The 26,442-nt window shown below is 39.9% G+C and overlaps 1 pseudogene across 1 annotated transcript in view; it reads right to left on the reverse strand.

Moving 5' to 3' along the window:
• Window positions 1–1,851: 1,851 nt before the first annotated feature.
• LOC308551093 (ATP synthase membrane subunit K, mitochondrial pseudogene) overlaps window positions 1,852–26,442 on the reverse strand; it is a 165,380-nt pseudogene continuing 140,789 nt past the window's right edge. Inside the window, exon 2 of the transcript in view lies at window positions 1,852–2,038. The product of the transcript in view is annotated as an ATP synthase membrane subunit K, mitochondrial pseudogene (transcript). The remainder of the gene's footprint in view (window positions 2,039–26,442) is intronic.

A 26,442-nucleotide genomic window follows, 5' to 3' on the forward strand; every position in this document is an offset into this window, starting at 1 on the left:
CTACTGGGGCGCAATCCCACTGGGGAGCACACACCTCAGAGTCAGCTCTCCGGAGAGGCAAGGGAGCTGGGGTATTTGTTCACCTACTCTTGTGAGTCATTGGTGGAGGGATATTCTCAGGGGGATGCTAATCCCCCAGCACTTCCAGAAGAGAGAGCTGCTCTGGCCCCCAGAGGATGGCAGGTGCTGGCAGGTGTAAGCTGACTGGTGATGGGAATATTGTTAGGGTGCAGATAGCATCTGCTACTACTTTGGCACGGAAGGTCTTCTAGCTTGTTAGTTCTACTGTTTGACATTGTTTTGGTCATGTAATGGATTCCCCTACTGATCCACCTCCCAAAACTTCACTGGTTCTTCTGCTCCCACTTTTGTTCTGTGTGATCCCTCCTATTTTTGTCTTTCCATTTCAATCTCTCACCATTTGGCATCAGAAGCCTGTAGAAAGTTACTTCCTTTTCTGAGCCTCGCTTTTGCTCTTGTCTAAGGTGAGAATAATAACTTTTTGGGACTGTTGTGTGTATTGAGAAAGGAATCAACATATGAAAAAGTACATCTAATAATCTGTGCTTGGGAAAAGCTAATTCTTTCTATGGCCACACTTGTTTTTCCCTTGGCAAAGCCAAAACTTGAGGACCTATCTTTCTGCAACCCCCAAAAGCTGAGATGTGTAAATAAAGGCTGAACTTGTCCTCTAAAAGGAAACTATGCGTTTTATTATTTTTTAAATATTTAATCTGCGCTGATTTCATTACGTTTAAAATTTTGATATTTAGCTGAACAATGTAAAACACACTTCATTGATATCTAAGCATATGGCATTTATTTTGCTGTCTTTCATCACTTAGCCTATCCTACAAATAGAAATGGGGCAAGAAATGGGGACTCCACTATACAAAGCCACAGCCATGGCTTTGCCCTGAATTCAGGCCAATCTCAGAGCCATTTATTGCTTCAGGAGACTGTGGTCTTTTATATTCTTGGTATTTTGTGTCTTGTGGCATCTATATTGGCTATTGATTCGATGGATTATTGTTTTTTGCTCGGCATTAATTAGAATGGAGGGAGGGAATGGGAAAAGGGAGGAAGAACAGGAGAAGGGAGGAGGAAGGGGGGCTGCTATTGTTGGCTTCTGAGTAACTAGTAATTATTATAATGACACTTTCCTCTCTATGCCTATAAATGATTATAAAGTCCTTTTACATACATTTTAAATTTAATCCTCATAACTATCCCATAAAATGAGCAGGAAGAAAAGGATCTATTAAGAACAGGCTTATACTAATCCTTTGGAGGAGGCAACTGTGAAGAAAAGGAGACTCAGGGAAAAATACGATGCATATATCAAGGCAGTGAAGTCACGCCTTTTGTTTGTTTCGAGAAGAAAGAATGCACCTAGTGGGATTTGTGTGGAGGCCTTCATTGCTTTCTATGCTGGCGAGGGGAAGGGTGATAGTACTGAGACTGGAGCCAGTCTTGGCCCTGGCAGTTCTGGGAGGAGTCATTTTGAGAAAGGCCTTGGACCACCAGGGGCCCTGGTTTCCTCACCTGCAAAATGGAGATAAAAATACACCATGTACCACCCCATGGGTGTTTGTAAGAACTTAACAAAATGCCTGTAAAAACATTGTGCAAGCTGTAAAGTACTGCACATGATACAACGCACTGACATGTCCCTGCTAATGAGGAGATGGTTCTGTAAAATTAGGAGAATATAAAACATCAAACTAAGAGTTGACTCCCCTCCCCCACCAGGCTCATAATTTATTGTACAAATTGAGTACCACATGGTGAGTTGGCATTAGCTTCTTCAGGCGTAAGAAGTTAACAGATGAGGTACAGTTTAGAATCCTTTTATGTCGCTTTCACAGCTGGGGATGTTTTAGACCGTAACTTGAAGTATAAAACTAGCAAAGCGGTGCCTCCATTATGTGACCAGTACACAATTCATTCTACCCACGAGAGTATAAGAGCTGAAATATTTTTTGATACCAGTGAACTGTAATTGGGCATCAGTTTCTGGACCTGCCTTGATTTCAATCTTGCAAAGAGCACGAATTCCACAGGCACGTGTGTCCTTCAATGTACAGAGCTACCCCCCGGCTGCCAAGAGTTGACTTCTTAATGGCATTGTTAGGGATCCAGAGTTTACTTATTTGGAGGTTTAAGATTAGTCTGATAGAATATTGTTTAATTATCTGTTTTCTAAAGTAAGATGACAACACTGACTTGTTTGTCTAATACCTGGGTTGACAGCAGAGGTGTAATATCAGAATATTTTGGAGGCACCTTTATCCAGATATTTTGGATAAAGGGATGCTATGCAATATAGAATTGTTATGAGTTTTCCAGATAATGGCAGGAACCTCCACTGGGTTGGGTTGTTGGGTTTTGAAAGGTACAGGTTCAAGTCCACATTCAGTTACATAGTAGCTGTGTGACCCAGGACTGGGTATTCTGGTTTTTCAGTTGTAAGAAAGGCTGAAAGTTCTCCCAGGGATCATTGTGAGATTCATATGAGACACTGGGTGATAAAATTCTGTGAAAACTGTAAATATAAGGTGAAATAACTATTATCATTACTTACGTTTAAAGAAATGAAACCAATGAGCAAATGTACTTTTTAAATATTAAAATTTTTTTTCAATTACAGTTGACGTATAAAATTATATTAGCTTCTGGTGTACAACACAGTTATTAGACATTTATATAAATTTTGAAGTGATCACCCTGATAAGTCTAGTATTAAATGATACAAGTTAGAGAGAATCCAGTCAGAAATTAATGAGGCGTACTCAATATAGAGACACGGATTGCTTTTCAATAATAATTTCTTTCCATACGGATTACTATGGAATGCTTACGGGTGATAAATGGGGAACTATGCAAATGTGATACATTTATTTCAAGATTCATAACTTGCTTTGCTGGCAAGGTATGAACTTCTGAGAGCTTCATTTGAACCTGTTCAGTTAATGCCTGTAAGTAAGCCTGATTCAGTCTCCAATAACTCTATAAAAAAGCCATCAGGTAACTGAGCCCCAGGTGTCAGAGGGCAGTGTTTAAATATATCACTGCTGCTACCTGTGGACTCTCAATACTGATACTACTTCTGGTCCTTTGAAAATGTTCACCCGTGTATAGCTTCTCACTTGTCCCTGCATCTTTGTGTCTTTCCTTCAAAATCCAAGCACCCAGGTGGAAACATCTGGTTGCTGAATTTAGGTCATATGCATCTACACAGCTAGCAGAATGCTAGGAAAGGGAGTACTTCCCAAAGTGTAGTCTGCAGACTGGTGCCAGGTTATAAACGAATTGTTTTTATTTTGTGATGAGTAAAAGAACTTGTGCTAGAATGTATATGTGTATCAATTTAGTGCTTTCTCTATTGAGAAAACTTCCTTATGAATAAAGTTTCAGCTTAACTGATCAGTGCCTACTAAACAGAGCTGCACTTCCCTAAAATTGTGATGGGAAGTTAGGACCTGCCGTCAGAGGGCTCTCCACAAAAGGAATGGTATTTGGAAGCTATATAGTCAAAAACAACAAATGTTCACCCCAGATGAGATTAGGCTGAGCAAGCCTGATGCATCCTACTCCACTGTAGAGACACCTGCTATCAGGAATGTGTAACTTCTGTGGATCTGGGCGTACTCTCACCTGGCTGGTACTTGATTGGGCATGATATTGACTCTGTTGCTACGTTCTTTTACATAAGGTGGGTATTTATCTACCTTCCTGGGGAGGGAAAGGTGGGGTAGATAGTCTTATGTGCATCTAAGTTGGTTGGTTGAGATTTCTCACTGGGATGGTGGACCAGTGCCCCTCAGATAACTCTAGAGTGGGGTCAGCGTTTGTCCATTCTGAGTTCTGCCTTTTCAGTCTTTCTCAAGCCAAATACTGACAGCACACTCATGAAGATTCACTTCTTTACTCAGTGCTTCAGGAAATGATCCCAGTGTACAGAGTTCGGGGGTGGTGTGAGAAAGGGGAGGGTTGAGATCAAGTATTACGATCCTGGTTTGGCTCTCTTGATCCTTTGTATTGTACATACAGGCAAAATCATCACTGTCAAAGCCATTGGACTACGTCTCATGTGGCTGTTCCCTTGTTCTTATACTCTCCCACCTCTCCTTAAGTCCTCTCTCTCTTTAAGAGCTTCTCCATTGAGTGCCCCATTCTCGCACCTCCCCAGGCATTGCTAACCCTCTCTGTAGAATAATAAAGTTCTTATCTCTTCTTGAGACTTTTGAATTCCGACTTCCCAGTAGTGAAGAGTTTTTCCCTCTACTTTATCTGGTACTACCTGTGGCCCTGTGAATGTGGTGGGGAAAAGATGGCAAGCTGTAAATGAATTCCCTCCTAGGTTCCTAAAAAATGCCACTCACCACCTAGGGCATTAATTGCCTTCCAAAGACTACTTGAAAATTGCATAATAGTATCCATATGGCTTTAGAGCTATTCCTTAATATGCAAATGCATATTAATTGCTTATACACCTTGACTTTCAGTATGCAACTTCTCCATGATAATGAATGAGAAATGGTATCACAGTGAAATTGTTTTCTAAAGTTCAGTGTTCTTCCTACCTCCAACTCCGATGAAGGAGGAAGGGAGTGTGGGGGAGAAGCTTTAGTTCACTCTGCCTTATCCTCCCACTCACTCTGCAGCTGACAAAACTCATTTTGCATAGATAGATTAACCTTCAATCAGATTAGAGACACATCTTGTGGTCTGAGAGCAATTCTGCACCACTAAGATGACCTGTAATGTTTTTTCAGAACTTTTCAAATTAAAATAGACAAAAGTATGATGATCTATACTCTCTAGGTGGGGTACATGGTAAGAGCTCTGAGAAGTTAGTAAAATCACCTTGGAGGAGTTAGACTTTGGTTAGACATTGAGGGATGGGATGATAATATCAAGAACTGTGAAGAGTCTGGGATTTTACCCCTCTTGCAAGCCAACAAGTAAGCCTGTCCCAGCTTCATGGATGCTGGCAGAAGAAATAAGACCCCTGGATCAGAGACAAAGGACTTTATTGCTCACAGCACAGCAAACGGAATGAATCAGAATTTTTTTCTTATTTTAAAAGAGAAACTTATAGAAGGATTAATAGGGGAAAATAAAGAGATCAGGAAGTTACAACTTGTTCCAGACACAGTAGAAAGAAAAAATCCAAACTGGATTTGGAGACAGCAGATGTGGCCTAGACGGTAGGGCTACCTACACACACAATTATCTCTAAGAGGAGGGCTGGTTTCTGGCTCATTCCTTATTATTCTTCTATGGCTCACTCCTGTTGACCTTAGTCTCTGATTTCTAAAGAGAGGCCTACTTCAGCTGCTGAATGAAACATAGTGAATGAGAGATTATTATCCCAGGGTCTGTTCTCTTTCAGGGTCACCTTCTCTTAGGCCTGCACCATCCAATACTGTAGCCATGAGCTGCATGTGGCTATTGAGCACTTGAACTGTGGTTACTCCAGATTGAAATGTGCTGTAAGTGCAAAATACACACTGGATTTTAAAGACGTAGTAAAAAAAATCTCATTAATAATTCTTATATTGATTATATGTTGAAATGGTAATATTTTGGATACATAATTTAAATAAAATGCATAATTAAAATTCATTTCACTTATTTCTTTTTACTTTTTAAAATATGTGGCTGCGAGAAATTTCAAATTATATATGCGGTTTGCATTGTGGCACATGTTGTATTTCTATTGGATGGTGCCGCGCAGGTACAGTTGAAAAAGAGGGAAGGCTCCCTTGGTCCCTCCTTGTTATCGTCTAAAGGCTGTGTGACTTCCTGTGCCATCATGGGCCACAGCTGGGCATGGCCCTGGCTGCTGATCTGCATTAAACTGCGGTCCTCCTTGATGTGCCTCCACTGCTGCCATTAACCAGGGTGTCCCCAGAGGGGAGGAGGGGGAATATAGTCAAGAATCCCCTCCCCTCATGACCCTGTCCCTCACTTCCCTTCACGGCACCTCCTGACAAAAATTTGTAGGTGAATCAGGCTTTCTTGCAGGGTCAAATAATACTAAAGGTAATTATAACCTATGAAGGAAGGATTTTTAAACCATATATTGATTATGCCTTATTTCACATGGTTTATGGAAAGTGTACCCAGCGATTGAGTCCCTCTTGGAGATGCAACATGGTCCTGGTTCTTAACCTTGCTCTCCTGACCTTGAACCTTTACTCATCGGGGAGACCACCTCCTTCTAATACCTGTCATGACAATCTAAAGCTCAACTTTAATGAAACTCTATCTACTTATCCAAGGATATTGCTTCCAACCCTGGTCTCCATCCCCTTTGAATGCTGGCTCTTTGAAAATCTCACCAAAACAACCTGTTGATAAAACAAAGCTGAGTTTATTCTTTCTGAAGTGAGGGAGAACATACCTTGACAGATTCTTAGTAGCTTCCTTAGGAAGAAGGGCTCAGTTGGGATATTTACGAGGTTCTAGGGGCCAATTGAAAATGAGCCTTTCATGTAGAGACTTGATTAGCATTGGGTAGGGATCGTGGAATGATAGTTTAGGATTGGTGGACACAGCAAGGTGTGGATTTTGAAGTGAATGCTTTAAAGAGTCTTGGGAAATTAAGTTGTTGATACTGATGTTGAAGTATTGAATAGTTTGATTTTCATTTAAACAATTTTCTTGGTCAATATCCATAGGCAATAATTTATTCCATTCCACAAATACAATTCATTTGGATTTTGATGGATGTGAATTGATTATATTATTATAATTTTTCTACAACTGACAGAACTGTAAAATAGCTCAAAGACATAGAAAGGCACAAGCCCCTACAGATTCATATAACTTGGAAGGGTGCACTAGACAGGACACCCAGAACATAATTTTGGGGGGGCTCTGTTTTAAAGTTTCTCACAAGTTTTTTTGACAGAAGTACGGAAATGTTCTCTGAGAAGTCTATTAGGAAACAGAATGTAGATTGCAAACTAGCCAAGTCTTTTGCATCAAAAGAAAAGTGGTTTCTTGTTGCAACACAGCTTGCTGCCCAGGAGATGAGTGGAGTCATTTGGGATTGCATCTTTTCAGTACAAGGGTACTGATCTCTATTGGGGAAAGAACAATCGAAAAGAAATTTGATCAAATTTGCCCTGAAGAGATAAATAGGATCAATTAGGAAGCACTTCAGTTACAAAACGTTCAGCTACAGATCAAAACTATTGAGGGTGTTGACGTTAAGAAACGTTCAAACCTGTAGAGAATTTTTATGATTTATTTGAGCCAAACTAATCGCAATCAACGGGAAGCAAAATCTCAGTGGGCTGAGAAAATACTCCAGAGACTGGCAGTTTTGCACCTTACTTTATATATCAGAATCAAAGGAGGAGGGGTAAGGGCTTACAATAAATCTTTTGGTGATATATTAGGGCGGTGGGAGAAAGCAAAGTGGAGGAATTTCTGGGACTGGATAAAAAGTAAAGGGAACAGCCACATACTTTTTTTTACCTAGGTGGGTATAGGATAGTTAACTGTTAACAATTAACGTGATAACAATAACAATGAGGGATTCTGTGGTCTCCTGCTGTGGTGGGAGATTGTGCCCTGAGGAATCTGAAAAAAGGAAATGACCCTGATGAGGCAAAAAGGTAGGTTATTGAAGACAATGCAAAAAAGACAATAGATTCAGTTAAGGTAAAGAATGATCTTTGTCAAGGAAGATAATGGCCTTGGACACCACTACCCACCATAAACTGCTTTTAGTTAATGAGTTTTAATTTCAGACTATTCTATGTGGTTACTTTAGGTCTCTGAATTTGTAAGGTCTGCTTCGCAGGCTTCCCCCGAGCTTGTCAGGTTTAGTATGTGGCCCCTTTTCCTCCACATGGGAAAAAAAATGTTCATAAAATTCTCTATAATTCAGATTTCATAATGAATTTTGACATGAGGTGAGATGAAGATTACTTTTATTTTTTAACAGCTGTATGGAGATATAATTTTGCACAGCACACAATTCACTTGTTTAAAGTGTATAATTACATTTTTTGGGTTACATTAACAGGATGTACAACCATAATCATAATATAATGTTCATTCACCCTGCTGAAAAACAAAATTCAGCCCTGGCTGGGTAACTCAGTTGGTTAGAGCATTGTCCTGATACACCAACGTTGCGGGTTCCATCCCCAGTCAGGGCACAAACAAGAATCAACCAGTGAATGCATAAATAAGTGGCTGGAATTTTGTAATCAGGAAAAAAAAAAGTGAAAAGCTTGTTTTCCAAAGGTAGAGCCATTTGATATTGTGCCACTGTGCAGTAGAAGAATACCTTGGGGGCATGGCAACTCGAAAGACTGGGAAGGGGTCTCGTTCTTGAAATCAGGAAGGTGATGTGCTTTGCTCAGAACAAAGCTCCGTCCAGCAGGGGCTTGGGAACTGAGGCAATGGGTCCGTCATGCAACCTGGTCAAATGAATTCTGTAAGCCCTGGTAAGGAAAGCTGCACATCATGGAAATATTGAGGATAAGATTTTCCAAAGCATCTGTGGCCTATGGTGGTTCATTTGGTTCCTATACCCTCTGCTGGTGGTGACAAGGTTACTCACAAAGGCTTGCCTTGGACATGACTAGATGGTGTTGAAAGTATGGGCATATTTACCTGGGTTAGACAGGGCATGATATTTCTTACTGGGGTCATCAGAACCAGAATAAACTTGTTCATTTAATTATTATTGGAAAAAATACTTAGTGGGCACTATAATATGCTAGGTCCTGTGCTAGGATTTGAAGACTTGGAGATGAAATGGGACCTAGGGCTCCTGGCCTGGTGGGAAGACCCACATGCTAGATTTCCAGAAGAATGTCACTATCGTTCATTGAGTGAAGGATTAAGGGAGGAAGAATAAATATTGGGGGCAATGAATTTCATTTTGGAAATGTTGAGTTTGTGAAACCTGTAGAGCATCCAGGTAGAGATACCTGATGGGCAGTTGGAAACATATCTCAGGAGAGAAGTTCAAATAGAAAGTCTAAATTTGTGCCTCATCATTTTCAGATGCTAATTGAAGTCAGTGACATTGATAAAGTCACACAGAGATTTTTATAGAGTAAGGAAGAGAGAAGGATTAGAGTTGAATCCCTGGAGAATCCTTCCATTTCAGCGGTGACATCTGATGAATGCTATTGTCTGAATGAGCATTGCTCACGCATCATTTAATTTACATTTGAAAAGCAGGAATAAACTGCAAAACACATTCAAAGGAAATTATCACAGCAAATACAGACAGGACATTTTGAAAGTAAAATTTAAAATTGAGGCCAATAATAAAATCTAAAGTATATTAAGGGAGTAATAGAAAGTGTTCAGAGTTTCTGAACTCAAAGTAAGCTCTAATAACTTTTACAATTCTTATGAGAATGATAGGGTATAATATTTGAAATTGGAACTGTCTGGAATGCATGGTTGAGATCCATATTGAACACTCAAGTAACGAAAGACAGTTCAAACATAAAAACTAGAAAAATTAAGAGGTTATCTGGGACCCAGATTTGTTAATATCCTTCACTAAGATGGCTTGAATCAATAAACAGTTATCTCCGCTATCTATTTTGATATAACAAACTCCCTCAAAACTTAGTAGCTTAAATCAGTAGCAACTTACTATTTCTCATGGATTCTGTAAATTGGCTGGGCTCCACTCTGTAGTTCTGCTAGATGTGTTGCTGGCTGCACTCAGCAGGAAGTTTCACTGGGGTTAGAATGTTCTAGACGGTATCACATACATGTCTGACTACAGCTGGAATAACTTGGGCCTGGCAAGGCCTTTCTTTTCTCATTTAGTGGCCTACCCTGAACTTTTAAACCTGTCAGCTAATTTTCAAAAGCAGAAACTACAAATCTTCAGGTCTTAAGGTTCTTGTAGTTCTTAGGAGTACTAGACTGTTACTTCTGCCTCAGTCTATTGGCTGAAGCAAGTTATAAGACCAGTCCAGGGGAAATAGGCTCCACCTCTTGATGGGAAGAGTGGCACGTGTGTACAGGGATGGAAGGAATTGTTGGTGGTCTCATCTCTGGAAATGATCCACCACAAGAGGTGATTTCCCTTTTCTACTTGGCTACAAGTACTACAGTCTTCCGGAGGACACTCTGAGTAGGAAACGATGCTTGGGTTTCACTTCCAGGTGAACACTAAGAGTTCCTGGTGGCATTGTAGTTCCTATCGATACTGTTGTAATTAACTAGTTATTAATAACAGGAAAGGAGCAAAGGGAAGGACAGATATTATAAGCATGTCATTTGGGCAGTTTCACCAGGAAGCTACAACTTTACACTCCCCAGGTATCCAACAAAGGGGAGATAGACACATGTCCTGTAAAGCTGGGGTGACATATGGAAGGTGCTTGCTGTCATTCACACCTGAGGACAAAGGTCATTGGCCAGAATGGGTGTGGCCACTGCAAGGGCGTGACATTTGGGATATTTAATCCCCTGAACAAAGGGGTTCGCTCTCTTGTGCTCTTACTGCTCTTGGGACTCTTGGGGCTTTTGGGACTTGTGTGGCTCTAGGTTTGTGAGGCTCCCCTTGTGTTCGCCCACATGGCCCATGGCCATGTGAACCCCACACACAATGGACTAAGGGACTGAAACTAGCCTGATAATGAACTGGACCCCCCTACAGCATGGAAAGGAGACTCTGTACACTGGATTTGCTTCTAGATTTACTGAAACCCCAGCTACACGTCCATGACTGAACTAAGAGAAATGGAACTTGAAAAACCCCAGGATGTAATTCCACGCAAATAGCAATTACTCGTCCTCCCTTGTGAATATCAGAAAATTCTTTTTCTTGAGATATTGTAAGGACTCCACCCCCAGCAGTACCCAGTGGGGAAGAGGACTCCCCACTTCGTTGAATATCACTATAACTTTCAAATATTTTTGCTGAAAAAGCGTACTGAAAGGGAATTTCAAAAACTCTTTTAGAGCTTTCTCAAAACAGACTTTTGTCACAAGTTGTTACTTAAGTTACACAAGTTGTTACCTTTTCCTTCTTCTTAGTGTCTGTGAGCTTTCTCCCAGAATCTTAGTCTTCTAATAAAGTTAAGAAATTGCTATATTGTGAAGTTTATGAGAACACCTTCTGCAGTTATATATATAGGAGTGTTGTGGGGCTGGAGAGGAGAAGTCTGTTGAGTTCTTTCAAGGGTGGCAGAGCAGGTGGTTTTAGAGATGTGATTTATATCATTCACTGAGTGTTCAAGGGTGCTAGTCACCACTGCCCTTCTTTGGATGTGAAGTTAGGTATGTGACTCCATCAGGAACCTGGGGCTTAGCAACAGGCCTCAAGCAGATGAGGGACATTTAAAAAATAATAAGGTTGGATTTGTGAACATTGGCATTTTTCCTGGATGCTGAAGAATAGACAGAGCTTGGTGGTACCCATAGCCATCTCATTATAAGTCTACTGAGTGTTCTAGCATTTTGAAAATGTGCCAGGCTTATTTCAAGAAGTGAAACTTGAAACTATTGGGCTAAAGCAGGACAATGTGTGGGAAGGACGAGAAATAGCTGAGTAAGTGGAAAGAGTCAGAATGAGAGAATGAAGTAGACAAAGAGCAACGGGTAATAGTAATCAGTAAATATCAAAAGCAAATAAGGATAAGACGTGCTTAATGATTATGCTAGAGGTAGGGTGGCCAAAGTGAAAGTAAAGGATCCAATTATTCTTCAAGGGCTGCTTGGTCAAGTTAACTGGGAAATATGACAACGGTTTGCTCTATGAACTAAATCATAAAGACAAAGGTCAAAGATGAAACTGTGTTTAAAGTTCCCAATAGTTGTGTGACCAGCAGAGAATGAGTGATCAAGGGAATCACTTTGGGCAGTTGATTAATTTTACTTGTCAAAACCATTAGCTGTGAACTTTACTTAACAATGAGGCAGTCACCTTTAGAAGCTGCTTTTCCAAAAGTAAAATCAACCCTAGGTGGCTACTTATTAACTTGAGCAATATTTGACTCTTCTGACAGTTGCAAGACAAAATTCATGGAAAATGAATGCAAGCTTATTCCATAGTTTATCAGTCCAGTAGCCCTTGGTTCTGGAAGATGTGAAAAGCTCTGGTTATAGTTTTTAAAACATCAAGAGATCATATTGGAGTGTTTAGACATCCCTATTTGTCCAACTTCATTTCAGAATTTTTGGAGCCATCAGATAAATGCAACCTCTTTACATATTATAAACTGTATGCATATTTTTAAATTATAAAAATATTAAATGATTGTTTTTTAAAATGAAAGGTACAACAAACTTCAAAGAAGCAGGATCACCCCACCATAATCAATCCAGTTATCTGGGGGCCATTTCTGAGTGTTTTCTTCCTGTCTTTTAATGCATTTTTTAAAAAGTTGAAATCATACAACATGTAACATACAAAGCCTGTTTTCATTCTAAAGTTATTTTAATTTTCCAACCAAGAAAACCAGGTATTACGAAAACCATGATTTGAACCAAATAGTCTTTGATAACATCAGGCCAGTAACTTCCTGTTTGTCTAATTTGTCTAAGCTCTAACTTACCAATTTCCTTTCTCATCCTGTTTATTAAGCCTGAATATCCTTGACTCCTTTCTTCCCTACCAAATATCCTCCTCCTTGACTATGCCTATCTGTATTGATTTTTTTTTTGCTTTTCTATTATCCACTAAATTCAAGAACTCATTTATACAAGGTCTTGTTTTCTAATTTTTTAATGATTATATGTCTTACCTTACTGCTTGAGGGTAAGGTACATTTATTACACAGTTTTTATTTTTTATTATTTATTTATTATTAAAAAATATGACTTGTGTCTTTATTTTTATTTATTTATTTTAAAGAATAGTTTATTGATTTTTTTAGAGAGAGAAGAAGGGAGAGGGAGAGAGAGAAACATCAATGTGAGAGCTAAACATCAATCAGCTGCCTCCTGCACACCCCCTACTGGGGACTGAGCCCACAACCCGGGCATGTGCCCTGACTGGGAAGCGAACAGGCAACTTTTTGGTGCATGGGATGACGCCCAACTGAGCCACACTGGCCAGGGCTCATTACACAGTTTTTATGCCTGCCATAGTAAGTAGCAAACAGCCAGGCACATAATGGGTGCTGAAGAAATCTCTAGGGTTAACACCATAAGAGTTTTAACACAGACTGGCATGGGAACCATGGTTGAGCCATCCAGGCCTACGCAGACAAAGAAAAACTATAGCTGCACCATCTAATATGGTAGCCACTAACCATATGTGATTAGTGAGCAACTGAAATGTGGCTAGTATGAATTGAAATGTGTTATAAATGTAAAACACACTCTGGATTTTGAAGACTTAGTATAGAAAAAAAGAATATAAAGTATCTTTATATAAAGAATATAAAGTATAAATATTTTTAAAGTTGATTATTTACTAAAATTATAATATTTTGGATATATTGAGTTAAGTAAAATATATTATTAAAATGAATTTCATCTCTTAACCTTTACCTTTTTTAATGTGCTACTAGAACATGCAAAGTTACATATATGGCTTGGTATATATATATGACCGTGCTGTCCTATATGGCAATAAAGTGTAATGTTTGACAAAATAAACGGATGAACAAAATAGGTCCACAGACATAGAAGCATGGAACAGACTGACAAATCTCAGAGGGAAGGTGGGGGTGGGTTTGTGGGGAGAGATTAATTTAAGAATTTATATGTATATGCATAACCCATGGACAATAGTGTGGAGGAGGCCTGGAGGGGAGCAGTTCGGGGTGGAGGGGATCAATGTGGGGGAAAGGGGACATCTGTAATACTTTCAACAATAAAGATAAATTTTTAAAAATGTAATGTTTGAGGTCATCCTTTCTACAAGGCAGAAATTTATTATGTTTCTACCAGATATAATTAATTTGCATTTCAATGGGTAGCAATTCTTTGCACTTCTGACAGTTTTCTACAACTTCTACCTTTGTAGAGTTGTAAAATAGCCTAATCAGTATAATGACCATTAAAGTTGCATACCCCTATCGAATTAGATAATCCTGGAAGAGTCCACTGGAAAATACCCAGCACTCTACTGGAAAGACATCCAATCTTTTTTTTTAAATCCTCACTCAAACATATGCTCATTGATTTGAGGGGAAGGTAGAGAGAGAGAAACATCGATGTGAGAGAGAACATGGATTGGTTGTGTCCTGTACTTGCATACAAGGGACAACGCTCCAACCAACTGAACCACACCGGCCAGGGCAACATTCAGTAATCTTTTGCCCTTTCACAAGTCTGATAATTTTTCCTAAGAGCATCTTTGTATATTCTTTTGTTATTGTCTTAAGTGATTATAATAGGATCACTTTTTCTTTTCTAGTTAATACGGACAAACTATATTTGCAAAGTGTACACTCAAGTCAGAAACGAATGCATTAGGATTTATGAAGTTATCAATAATAAAGTAAAATGTTGGGAGTAATGCAAGTACTTTAAGAAAATATAGAATAGAGCCCGGCCGGGCGTGGCTCAGCGGTTGAGCATCGACCTAGGATCCAGGTGATCAGGGTTCGATTCCCGGTCAGGGCACATGCCCAGGTTGCGGGCTGCAGCTGATCAATGACTCTCTCATCATTGATGTTTCTATCTCTCTCTCCCTCTCCCTTCCTCTCTCTGAAATCAATAAAGATATATTTTTAAAAAAAGAAAAAAAAAGAAAATATAGAATAGAATCAAACACACTTGGGATAATTAAAAATATCAGGATTAAGTAATTGCATTTTATCATGATGCCTTAGCTTATCACACTGCTGCTGAAAGGAACAACATTATAATGGAATGGAAACAAGCTTCTTTTTTACTTTTTAATTAGGTGGGAATAAAACTTGGCTGTTGTTTGGCTTGATCTAGTATAACTTTTCATCCCCTATTTTTGAGTAATCAAAGTGCTATTTCTTTTAAAGGAAATGAATTCTCCTTTTGTTTAAATAAAGAGACTTTGGGGACAGACTTGGAAAAAACAATGGAGTGCTCTTTCTGCAATTCTATTCACTTTACTATGGAGATTCACAAAAATTAATTGGTCGCTGTCTTCTGTGAAATGGAACCCACAACCAGTGAAGTGAGTAAAATAATTAAACTTTTGACATTGTCATTTATAACACTTAAAAAATATATATGTAAGAAAGGAAGTTTATTATTTTAGATTATTTTTTTAAAATTTTAAAAATTGACTTTAGAGAGAGAGGAAGGGAGAGGGAGAAATATTGATCAGTTGCCTCCCATATGCACCCTGACTGGGGATCAAACCCACAACCTGGTTATGTGCCCCAACCAGGAGTCAAACCGGCAATCCTTTGGTGCATGGGACAATGCTCAGCCAACTGAGCCACACCAGCCAGGGCAGGAAGTTTATTTTAATCATCAATTTTAACATCAGTCTTAATCAAAAAAAGGATTAGAATGGCTGAACTGGGATTACAATGATAATTTGTTTCAAATATTTTTAAAACATCCAATATTTTAAGTAGATGGCTGTCCCCTAGAGTTGGCTCCTCCAGGCTTCATTTTGTAACTGGGACATGTTTCCTTTCCTGCTCTGTCTCAAATCAAGGCAGTTCCCAGAGGTTTGTTTGATGGTGGTGATGTGGGGGACAGGAAAGACAAATGGGTCTGGATCTCTGTCCTGTTCTTCTCCCAGGACCGGACCCCCCCCCCCCCCCCTTTCTGTGTGCCCTGGACTCCAGGCTCAGTTAATCTGGACTGGAATGGCCATGGAATTGAGGACAACTGTTTGTGTTAGTCACGAGGGGCCAAAAGACTAAGCAAACATTGAGGCTTTGCTTTTCCACTTAACTGTACAGTGTCAAGTTTTATGCAGAAATTGACCTGGAAGTTCCCCACTGTGTTTTCATACTTGCAGTGGTTTGACATCAGGCAAAGATTGGACAGAGACTGCCTGGTGCAGAGAACTCTGCACCACTCTGATATAAATAAGTTATTGTGAATATGGTCATTAGCTATTATTGTTATGGTAGCAATGTGTCTAAACCAGAGTAGGCAAACTATGGCTGCGGGCCAAATCTGGCTTGCCATCTGCTTTTATAAATAAAGTTTTATTGGAACACATTCATGTGCATTCATTCATAAGTTATCTATAGCCACTTTTGTGCTACACTGGCGAAGTAGTTTTAAGAGACAATCTGGCCCAGAAAACCTCAAATATTTACTATCAGGCCTGTATAGAAAACGTTAGTTGACTGTGCTCTAGGCAACGAATTGACTGGAATATGCTCAGACCCAGTCCCTATCTTTTTCTAAAGTATTACTAATTTGGATGCACTTAGCAACTATTTATATGTCTGCAAGTAGTTTTGTTTGTTTTTACAAGAAATTTCCCCTGATTTCTGCTTTTAAAATTTCAGCTATTTAATTTAATCCAACAATTTGCATAATTGACTTAAACCACAAATGAAAATAACCTGCTCAACTCCTGAACATAAATTTAAATGTTTGTTTTTTTTCTTTTAATGTTTTACTGTGTTTTTCTTAGTTTAAGTTTCTCTATTTTTAAAATTACAAACAAATTCATGTTCATTTCAGAAAAATCAGATATCATGGACAAGCAAAAGGAGAACATTAACCTATAATCCCACATTGTTTCTTAGAAAAAAAACTTTGGAGCTTTAGTATGTACCCTTTGAGGTCTTTTTTGTGTGCATATGTACATATTTTGTTATAATTTTTTACATAAATGAAACCATGCTATGCTACCACTAAGTATATTTAATAGGCATACGCTTTCCTCATTCTTTCAATATCTTCATGATGCATGTGGCCTGCTAATGAAAGATGCCAAGGGAGTTTACCCACGTGTTCACATCCTGTCAGGAATAAAGAGAAAAGGCTACAAGAAGTGAATTTGGTTGGCTGCCCACAAAACTTGAGGGGTCAGGTATCATGAAGCCCTCTTTGGCTGTCTGAATACTCCTTGGATAAGAGCAGAAACCAGAAGCTAGAACTCTGTATCAGTTCTCTCTTGCCACAATCATGCTGCATGACAAACAAGCACAAAGCCATGACCTTAGACAACAATACGATCTATTGCTCGCACACCTGGGGTGGTTGGCTGGGTGGCTCTGCTGCTCTCGGCTGGACTCACTCTCACGTGATTACATTTCTGCTGTTTAAAGCCACCAAGTCTGTGGTACAGCAGCCCTAGAAAACAAGTACACTTTCTAAGTTGGTTCTGGAGCCACCTAAAGAAAATCACCCTCATTGTTTAGAGAGATCCTCTCTTGAAGCCTTTGTCAATGGTAAACATTGACCAAGTTGCAAACTGGTTTCCAACAAGGAGTCCTCAAATGGCTTTAAGAAGTTGGGATGAGAGTATTGTGTTCATGCAGTGTCTGATTTTAATGTCATAGACAGAAACTCCAGGACCAGCATGTATTTTAGTGTCTCCTGAGTTAAAATGGCTGCAACATTCTGTGTGTGTAGTGACATTTTACACATTCACTTTCAAAGGCAGAACGGGAACAGATGCGATTGCTAATAAAAACCTGAGTTTTTTTAAATTTTATTATTCTTCTTGTGGGTTAACAAATTAATTCACTTTTATGGACATATGCTGATGATTTGCCTTTCCAAGGAGAAGTCGGTAAATTGTTAGGGGTGAACAAATTTCTTTAACATGGAAGGTTACAGGTTGATGTTAGACACTCTGAAATTGTCAACCAACGCAATGCGTCTCTGCATTTGCATCTATTGCCTCCAGAACATATGAATGTTTAAAGAATGTTAAAAAAAAAATCTACAATTCAGTCCCTTGGAAGTCATTTTCAGTCCTAGGAAGTGGAAATAAAGCTTGTACCTGTATTTCCCGAGGGACTTACGTAATGCAATTTGTATAAAATAATCATAGGGAGTGAGAGGAAAGTGTAGATCTCTTGTATTAAAAGAAAATCAGCCTAGAAATCGTTCTTTTCAAGCTCTGCCTTTCAGAGCCCCATTTAGCTTTTTAAATAGACTCCTTTTTCCTGACCTGCTTTAATGAACCACTCTCATCTCAGTGATTACTCCTGACATTAACTGGTTGTGCAATTAACTGGGGCTGTTCTTTCCTTTTGGAGGACTGTGTGCATCTAATATGCATTTGTAAAGTATTCCTTTGACTTGGGGAGAGTAGCTGTGGATGAGCAGTTAAAATGATGCCTTGAATAATTTAGTTTGTGGTGGAGAATCCACTCACTCACTCTTAGCAAAGCTGGGCGTGGTTATTGGCACGTGCTAACTCTGAGTCCTTTCCCTCCTTAAGACTCGTGGGGTTACCAGCTGGGCTGGTGTTTCTATCTCATGGAATGAGAAAGAAAATCTGATAAACTTCTCTAAAGATCGACGGAGAACTCCTTATATCGCCACTGCAGGTGACTATATTTTTGGTAAGGTGTTAAAAACTAAGGAAATGATTCAGATAAAGGATTGAATTTCTTGAGATGGGATTTGAGAGATCAGTGTGGGAAACATCCTCCACCCAACCCTTGGAGTGACTGTGCCTGGGCTTAAGTCTGGCCCAGCAGGTAGAACAGACAGAGGTGGGATAGCTCAGTGAGACTGGAGCAGAGAAAAGATGCTGCCTCCCGAAGATTCTGCTCCCCTTTGTAACAGAGAGCTATTGTTGGGGCTCTATTTCCCAGATTGCTTTGGATCATGGTGGAGCCATGCAACAGTTTATTGTCATGCTTTGTGAATGGAAAGGATGTGTGCTGCTTTTGGTTGGATGTGGTTGAGAAGCAGATGTACCTTCTCCTCCTGATAATCATCTGCTGGTCATCTTCACAGGACTCTGAGACCCTGGGAAGGTGGAGCCAGGAGATAGAAAGAAATGATCTCTGAATCACCACATGGAGGGAGACGGATCAGGGCTATTTTGAGAGGCAGAAGTGAAGTCTGATTGATCTAAGTCACTGCTTTATTTTACCTCCTTAGCTCTTAGTAGTACCTAACATTCTATATATTGTCGTTTGTTTCTCCTTCACTAGTGTGAAAGTCCCATGAGGGTAGAGATTTTTGTCTGTCTTGCTTGCTGTTGTATCTTCAGGATCTAGAACATTGCCTGATGCATAGTAAGTGCTTGATAATGTTGCAAAGAATGTAGTTGCAGTGTAATAGATTTTGGAGATCTTAATCCTGGTTTTACCATATATCATGACCAGAGAATTTATTCAAGGATTTGTGTATGTGTGTGTAAAAATGAGATGGTACCCCAGAGTTTAGAATCGCTTATTCAGAATTACATTTGTAGAATCTGTATTAGTTATTTATTGCTGTGTAACAAATTATCTCAAAATTTAGTAACTTAAAACAACAAAAATTTATTATCACATCATAGTTTCTGAGAGTCAGGAATATGGGAATAGTTTGGCTAGTGGTTCTGGCTCAGTCTCTCATGAGTTTGTAGCCCAGTTGTCAGCTGGGACTGCAGTCATCTGAAGACCTGACTGAGGCTGGAGAATTTGCTTCCAAGATGGTGCGTTCACATGGCTGCTGTCAGGAGGTCTTAGATACTTACGGCTATTGGTCAGAGGCCTCCCTCAGTTCCTGACCACATGGACCTGTGCAAAGGCCAGCTTATTATATGAGAGCTGGCTTCCCCCAGAGCAAGTGATCCAAGAGAGGGCTAGACTTCTGCACATTCTATATAGATAATCTGAATTTTTCTGGTAGCTTAGATTGCCATTTATGTGCCCTTGTCAATGAAGAAGGCACCAGCTTAAATCTGAATAACAAACCTTACTCTTCTTCACTGTACTTTTCCTGGTTACTTCCTCATAACTGGCCTACTTCACATCTTTCTTTTGTCTTTAGCTGGAAGATTCTAAGCTACTTCTGTGAGTTACTCATTTTCCCGTGGATATCTCTCACGTATACACAAGGTATAGCTGTTAATTTTGTTTGTTTTTCTCTTGTTAATCTGTCTTTAGTGATAGGAGCCCCAGCTGAGATCTTGAAAGGGTAGAGGGAAGTTATTTTTCCCTACCCTACACTGTCAGAAGTGGGGTGAAACTGGATTTTAAACCCAAGAATGATGTAGGGGCTCTCTCCCCATGTAGCCCACCTAAGTTCACTCTTTTCTTAGCTGCATTCTTCCCCTTCTAGTGAGCAAATAATAAAACACTATTTTGAGTCTTATCCATTATTTTTTGTGCTTCTGCTTTCCTCAGGAACTCCCAAAGGGAAAATGGGTGTGTGGCCAAGTAGGATTATAGGATTCCAAAGTCCCTGACCCAAATACCATCAATTCCTGCTTTTAAATCCCACCCTCTGTCCACTGTACCATCAAAGGATAATTCAGAGCAAAGAATGGGCAAGCAGGAAGAGTTGGGAAATGCAGCAGTGGCCAAATGCCATTTGGGGGATATTTTTAGTTACCTAAATAAACTGTATTTCCATAATGTCTGTAGAGCTTATGGTTTGTGTGCAGTAAATAAAGTGATGGAAATGCCATGAAGGAGTCCAGTCAAATGACTCCATTTGTGTGGATTCTCTTCCAGAGGAATCCCTGAAATAGCAGACGGACTCCTTGTGATTCAGTGAAGGCATACAAGCTGCTCCCCAACACCATTGCTTCTTTCCTAGTCATTTATTTCATGCCGGTCTCCCCACTGCACACTTGGAGCTGTTTCCCAGCGATTATTCTGTGGGGGTTAATTAACAGAGCTCTGTGAGCAAGTGAGTTTTGGATTGCTACGCTGAGCAGAGCTCAGTGGGGTTCTTTCCCATAGGCCATCTTAGCCCTACTAAAACAGTAATGTGTGTCATCAAGGTGGTATGCGAAGCAGTGTTTTCCAAACTTATTTGAACACAAAAAGTTTTATTCGAAAAACAGCTGTTAATGTCTGTGCCCATTGTCAATCTCTTGCCTTTCAACTCAAATCCACTCTTTGTTGCCCTGATTGCTGTATTAAAATATTGAACCCAGCCTTATTTTAATTAGCAAGCAACCTCGGTACATTTAAAACATAATCTACAGCATTATAGTGAAGTATAGATAATTTGGGCTTTAAAGTCAGTCCGATCAGTGTCAAATCAGCACCCTTAGAATCTATCTGAGATGTGGGCACTCTGAGAGGGAATCTATCTGATATGTGGGTACTCTGTGGGCACTCTGTTCAGGGATCGAATCGGAACAATTCTTTTTCTGTGACTTGATGTACCAAACTTTGTTACGCTACATGTGAAAATGGGGTCTCCTGGTTAATGAAACATTCTGGCTAGATTGCTTTTGAAAACAATTAGATCATGAAAACCACACACTCAACACTGAAAGTACAGCAGCCCTTTGAGAAGGTTTGAAGTGGATTTCCAAAAATCAGCAATGGTGTCGACTGTCACAACGTGAGGGACCAGGAAGTGGGACCAGCCACCACTGAGTAAAAGGTTTAGGAGTAGCTCTGAAGATCATTTAGCTTTTGTAAATTCTCAGCAATTTTCTTTTCCTCAATCAAAGGACTTTCTAGTGTTGAAAGCATTTCATACAGTAAATGCATTAAAATGCTTTCTCAGATTTTACTATTCCAGTTAATGATTTTATTTTCTTCAGAGACTTATTGACTGGAACGAAAGCGATTTTCATGCAGGAGGCATGATTACACACTTAATTTCTGAGGACTGCCGGCAGCTCAGCTCAGTACTGTGTCCTCTGAACCCGCAAGCTATTAGAATCAGAGCAAGCGTGTGATTGAAGCAGGCCCAAGCGCTGGTGCTGTTTCTCTGGCTGTGGCAATTTCTAGGACTTATTAACGTCCCATGGAAAACAAGTCTCTGAGAAAGCCCTCTTTAACTGTGTTAGTGAAAGAGAAAAATATCACTAATTGTAATTCGCCTGAGGTGGGGGTGCATGTGTAATAATTACACGTAATTATAAATGCTCAGGCTACACTACTAGCAGATCATGCTGAATGATATCAGAAATTCAGATTACTGAGCAAAATCAGAACAATCTAGGGAAAGTCAGGTGGGGTGGGTATTCTTACAAGTGTCTTACCATATATTCTTTTATTATTATTATTATTATTATTTATTGATTTTAGAAACAGAGATGAAGAGAGAGAGAGAGAGAGAGAGAGAGAGGAACATTGACTTGTCCAATTTATCCATGCATTCATTGGTTTATTCTTATATGTGTCCTGACCAGGGATCGAACCCGAAACCTTGGCGTTTCAGGACAATGCTCCAACCAACTGAGCTACCCAGCCAGGGCTTCCCATATATTCTTCATGCCTAAAGAGTCAGTGAAACATGTTTATTTTCAGGCTCATTTCCCAAGGATTATTGATCATAAGCTTTAGAAACACCTGCAGGGTGGGATCCAAAAACTCCCAAAAGAGTGTGACAGCAATATCTGTCTTGCAGATGTAGCTTACATATCATATAACATATGGTATATATGAAATAGTAAACATTATATATCAAATATTATGTGTGATATATTATAATCTTAGGTTTTAGTAGCTGGCAGGTTCAGACAATGGAGTAGGAAGTGTGGCTGCACACGGTATGTGGGATTGCTCAGATAGGAAATATAAGTAAATACTTATAAAATGCACACTCATTCTGGTCAATAATCTCATGTATATGACAATTATTTTTTTAAAATATGTTTTTAGTGATTTCAGAGAGAGGAAGGGAGAGGGAGAGAGAGATATAAACATCAGTGATGAGAGATAGTCGCCAATCGGCTGCCCCCTGCACGGCCCCTACTGGTTCATAGGTTCACGCTCAACCACTGAGCAGCACTGGCTGGGCATATGATAATTATTAAATGCAGTCATAGGCAACCTTAAGTGGTTTTCTACTACATGCCTTCACATATCAGAATAAAATGTATTACTCCTAATCTTTAGAGTTGTGATAGGTGATATTGCCATAATATTGCCAGTCCCTTAAGTAATCATGGGAAGTAGGAGAGGGCCCAGGGGAATTGTAGGTGGGAATGTCCAAATATTAAAAAGCAAAACAAACAAACAACAGTGCCTTGATTTTTCAAAAGAGAAAGGTCACAAATTCCCCAAACTATAAACTGGTGAATTTGATATTGATTTTAAGTTAGAGGTCAGCATACTTTTTCTCTAAAGGCCAGACAGTAAATATTTCAGGCTTTGTGGGCCATCCAGTCTCCATCACAACTATTCTACTCTGCTGTTGAAGCACAAAAGTGGCCACAGACAATATGTACATGAATGAGCATGGCTGTCTTCCAATAAAACTTTATTTTTAAAAATGGGTGGAGGGCCAGATGCATTATTCTAGAATGTGCTTAAAAACTAGATTGTGAGCCCTTTAAAAGAGATGTGTTGATCCCCAGGAGTTTGCATGAAGGTAGTGGGCCTCAGCTCTGGCTACACATTAGAATCACCCGTGGAGCCTTGAAAAATCCTGGTGCCCAGCCTGCCTCCCAGACCAAGTTAATCAGAATCTCTGAGATGCGGTCTTAGGAGTCCATCTTTTACAGACATAAAGTCAAGGTTGAGAGAACTTTCATGTAGTCATGAAGTAGTTCCAGGTTAACATAATTTCTTTTTTTTTTTCTTTTTAATATGTTTTTATTGATTTCAGAGAGAGGAAGGGAGAGGGAGAGAGAGAAACATCAATGATGAAAGAGAATCATCCATTGGCTGCCTCCTGCAAGCCCCTTACTGGGGATTGAGCCTGCAACCTGGGCATGTGCCCTGACCAGGAATCAAACTGTGACCTCCTGGTTCATGGGTTGACACTCAACCACTGAGCTACACTGGCTGGGCTTAACTTCATTTCTTTCTCAGCTTGCCCCCCCCCCCCCCCCCCCCGTTCTCTTCTTCTTCCTTCTTTCCCATTTTTTGGATGAGGTAGCCAGATAGCTTTATTGGGGCAAAATAGTAGACACAGTTCATCTGGATTTACGTTACCATTGCCAGAGTCTTTTATAACTGTCTTGATGGACAAATTAGAACAATGTGGGTGAATGGCAGAGCCAGGTTCTGATGAATGGAGTCGATATTACTTAGAATTCTTTGAGGGTCCCACCTCTCCCCAGTGGTGACTGTGCCACAGGCACCGAATAAATCTTTGTGGAGGGTACTGGCTATCCACTCTATAAGAAATGGTTAAGCAAACCAGGGATGTTAAACTTGGAAAAGATAAAACTTGCAGTAGAGGCTGAGGAGGGGTAAACATGCTGTCATAGTGAAGAAAAATAGACTTCTTTTGGCTTTTCCAGGATAGAAATAGAATCTCTGTGGGAAGCCACTCATTCATTTAACAATAGTTTTAGAGCTCCTGTCTGTGCCAGGTACTGTTTAGGCGCTTGAGATGTTATCAATGAACAACACGGGCTAAGACCCATGCTCTTGTGGAACTTACAGTCTAGAGAGTCTTTTTAATGCGCCTAATGATTAAAACGGTCAGGAAATAGAGTGGGCTGCTTCCAAGGTATTAATCATAGGTTGGATCGCCGCTGAATGCCTGTCATTTATTTCTTGCAACTAATGTACATTTTATGAAAGGGTTTCGATGGTTCACAGAGAAGTCCCACAATGCAGTTCTCCATTGGAAGCCATTTTTATTTTCTGAAGCTGTTAACTGTATTGCTGTAAAAACCTTTAAGCACTCCTCTTTTCTGAGAAAATTGCTCTCAGAGTCAGTGGGGTTGAACATACATAAAGAGACAATAAGATCATTTTGTACATGAAACCAAGCTTCTATTTAGAGCTTAGTTTGTCTATCAAAACCGGGGAATTGTGGGAAGCTCCACACACATTATTGAGATTTCAGTTGAGTAGAGAAAATTTGGGGTCGTTGCCCAGAGATTGATTTTCCCCTGAATGGATGATTGATCCAGCCATGGAACAATCCTGAGTGGAGCTGTGGGTGCATCCTTAGGACCAATGAGGGCTCACTCTGAACCTAAAGCAGGGTTTTTCCACCATGTCACTACTGACATTTTGAACCAGAGAGTTCTGTGTCATGGGAGCTGTCCTTTACCCTGTAGGATGTTTAGCATCATCCCTGGCCTCTCCCCACTAGATGCCAGTTCCCTTCCTCCAGTTGTGACAACTGAAAATGTGTAGACACTGCCAAATACCCCATAAGGGAAATATTGCCTCTGTTGAAAACTACTGACCTAAAGCACACACAACTGTCTAATAGACCACTAATTTTCTTCCAAAGGAGGCTGCTTGTGTAAATGAGCTGGGTATTTTAAATGTAGGTAGAACTGGGGAGAGTGGAAGTGGGTGAAGTACAAATTCAAGGGTAGGAATCACAACTAAGAACACTGTGGGTGTTTGTTGTGCTTCCACCAAAGCCGCTCCAAAGACCCAAAGCCACACTTGTTAAAATAATGAAACACCCATTTTTAACCAGGACCCAAATCTTAGGCTTAATTTAGCCGTAGTAACAGGAATAATGAAGTTAAAATGCTACCTGTTTATCCAATAAGCAGTTATTGAGCTGCTTTCCATGTCAGGTATGGTTTTAGGCAGGGGAACTTCAGAGTCTGGGTGGAAAAAGACACAGAAAAAAGTGCATTGAAGCATGTAAGCCATTAGCAGGAGTCAGTACACAGCACAGTGGGTGGATGGAAAAGTTTGGGGTTTGGTTTGGGGATTTGGGAGGGGACAGAAAGATCTTCATGGCTGCGTTATCTTTGAGCTAAGTTTGTTTTTTTCTAACAGCTTTATTGGAATTTAATTTACATATCATACTATAAAACTCACTCATTTTAAGTGTACAATTCAAAGAATCGTCGTCAGTTTATGGAGTCGTGAAATTATCACCACCATCCAATTTTAGGGTGGTTCTATTGCCCCCAAAAGATCCCTAGTCCCCATTGACATCACATCTCCAGGCAAACATAACTCAACTTGCTGAAGTTTTGTGAGATCAGTAGGTGCCCAGCCATCAGGGGCGGGGAAGGAGGTTTCAGGAAGGGAGGGCACCTCGAGCAAGGGCACAGAGGCATGGAGGATGTGGTGTGTTTGAGGAATATCAGCAGTTTAACAAGGCTGGGGCCAAGGGTTTGTGGGGGTGGGCCTGGGGGTAGGTCAGGAAGGGCAGTGGAGTAACTTTCTGAGAAGTGACTTTGGAGTGGCATGTAGGGACCAGACCATGGAAGGTCTTGTGTTTTATAGTAAAGAACTAGGGGACTTTCTTTACTAAATCATTATTTATTTTATTTTTTGCCAGAGGTCATTCACATTTTAAAATTGAGATATAATTTATATGTAACGTGCACTGATTTTAAGTGTTCATGTTGATGGATTTTGACAAATTCACACCTGTGTAACCACCACTTCAGTTAGCATATAGATTTCCATCACCCTTAAGAAGTCCTTTATAACCCTCCCAATCAATTCCTGTGTCCCCTGCTCCCCAAGAAACTGCCATTCAGATTTCTCCTTTTACCTGTTC

This window comes from Miniopterus schreibersii (assembly GCF_964146895.1).
Source record: "Miniopterus schreibersii genome assembly, chromosome: X".
NCBI classification, from domain to species: domain Eukaryota; kingdom Metazoa; phylum Chordata; class Mammalia; order Chiroptera; family Miniopteridae; genus Miniopterus; species Miniopterus schreibersii.